Genomic DNA, 2,352 nt, shown 5'->3' with positions numbered 1-2,352 from the left:
CTCTCTCTCTCTCTCTCTCTCTCTTTCTCTCTGTCTGTCTCTCTCCCTTGCTTTCTTACTCTCTGCCTTTCCCTGTAAAACATCCTCTTGTTTTGGTTTGGTTTTACAGACTTGATTTGGGCTTCAGTTCTCTCATTTAATTCACAACTTTAAAGACTTTGATGCCTTCTTAAGTAGCATCAACATCTCCTATGAATGCCAGAAGTTTGGGTAACATTTGTAAATATTTGTTAATGGATTTTTTGTGCCATATAATAGATATTAACATAGTTATCCAAGGGAAAAATAAGTTGACAGTTTACATGAACCTCTATACTAAGGATAAAAGAAACATTATTAGTACCTGGAACAAAAGAAAGGTATTGGGAAAAAGATGGAAGGATTGTTAAATTCTTATCATTTCCTTTCCTTTAACTTCTCAACAGGCTCTAATACAAATTTTGTCTGAATTTAATTGCTTGGAACTATGGACACATTTTCTTGTGAAAATGGCATTAGACATCACAGTTTTCTTCATTCTACATAGTGCTTGTATTTGAAATTATAGTTACCAACTAATAGTGATTGAAGCACAAGTGGCAATGACTTTTGTTCAATGGTAATTGGATACACCAAGGTAGTTTTATAAGATTATAAAACCTAGTGTTGTCACGGTTGCATAGGTTTTGTGGAAATACATTCTAAAATGTTTGCATAATGATGAAGTCATCTACCCATGCATGTATCTGAGTTCATGCTATTGTTAAGATGCATGGCTTTATTTCCTTATCAGTAAGAACCTCCTTTCTATATTCCCCAGTCTCTGCAAAGTAATCCCATATCCACAATGAAAGCCCCAAACAGCTCTGCCTATCAGAAACTGATGTCTAGAACAACTATACCTCACAGCTTTCTTTAAACACAGTCAATTGTAGAATCCGGTAAATGGTAGGACCAGTCAGTATTCATGCCAAGCTATCCACAGTGTGCAGTTCAGAGACTTAACAGTTAGGAACTGAAGGCAATTCTCTTGAAGTGTTCTCTGGGAAAGCAAAAGTATAAGAGACTGTCTATCTCTGGGCCTTGAGAAACAAGCCCTCACAGGAGGAGCCTTACACAACGACACTAACTCCTTCCAGCTCTATCTCCAGTTCCTAGGGGTGACAAAGGCTTTTCTGTTTGGTTAGTTCCTTGGTCGATTCAGAGGCGTTCTGACCCCTCCCAGAATAACATCAATCATAACCAGAAAGAGATCATTTGGTCTACTCCCACTGGCCTGTAGGATAAAGGGTAGGGTCACAAAGTAAAGAGAACCAACATTTTGCAGTTACTGTTGAGGGCAACATTATTAAGTTAACAACTTATTCCATGTCTGAGACTGACATTGAAAGAACATTTATTTATATGATTAATTCTTAACTTTTCCACCCCGACCCTCTTAGTGTTGTAGTATCTATGGGTGGCATGCAGCCTGTTAATTAAAATTCTCAGAGCTTGACACAACACCTGGTATACGCGTGCGCGCACACACACACACACACACACTAAAAAAACTATTAAATAAGGTGTCTTTTTTTTTATTATTTCAAAGCTCAGGAGTGTTCAGCTCCTGCTGGCTTATAACTAGAAAACAAAACCCAAACACCTGTTTCCCTTAGATTTTGAGATGTCTGCTCAGAGGTGTATTGGCATCGGGATAGGATTACTTCCTTTATAAAGCAAGCCCCTGCCATCCATATATATTGTTATTCTTTGATACTACAGCATGCTAGCAGATTTGAAATGCAAACCACAATTCCTGAAAGTAACCCCTTTCTCTTAGTGATGATTTTGATCACTGGGCTTCCACTCCCACAAGTAACTCAGGAGCAAATTGGAAAACAAAAAGAAAGCTTCCCAGTAACAATTACATTCAAATGAAAGTCCCCATGAATACCTCAGCCTTGGGGTAGGTTTGCCATGGCTGTGTTTGTGGCCAAAACCCAGTCAATCAACCCATTGTTTGCCTTACACTACAGCAAAGAAGTGATTTGCTTGAACCTCTTTTTTTTCTTTTGTCATTGAATTGATGAATTGCGTTGGCATCTGGTAGTTAGCTTTTATCTTGGGAAATAATCATCTTCTGCTAGGACAGATACTCCACTCTGTGATGGTACTTTATCACAGGCAGCGCATAAGCAGTCCTGTTTGCAATTTGATAAACGTGCCCCATTAGGCTTGGAGCTTCCCAAACACCAGCCTGATATGTAAACACAATCAAATCATGCTGTTACCCCCGGGGACAGGGTTGCATGGCTCATCCTTCTCTGTCTTCTTTAACCCCTCTGTAAAAAAAGAAAAAAGAAAAAGAAACCTCCTTCTCCTCTCTGCCCA

Source organism: Mastomys coucha, unplaced genomic scaffold (genome assembly GCF_008632895.1).
Source record: "Mastomys coucha isolate ucsf_1 unplaced genomic scaffold, UCSF_Mcou_1 pScaffold7, whole genome shotgun sequence".
Classification (NCBI taxonomy): Eukaryota; Metazoa; Chordata; class Mammalia; order Rodentia; family Muridae; genus Mastomys; species Mastomys coucha.
This window is presented reverse-complemented; position numbering follows the sequence as displayed.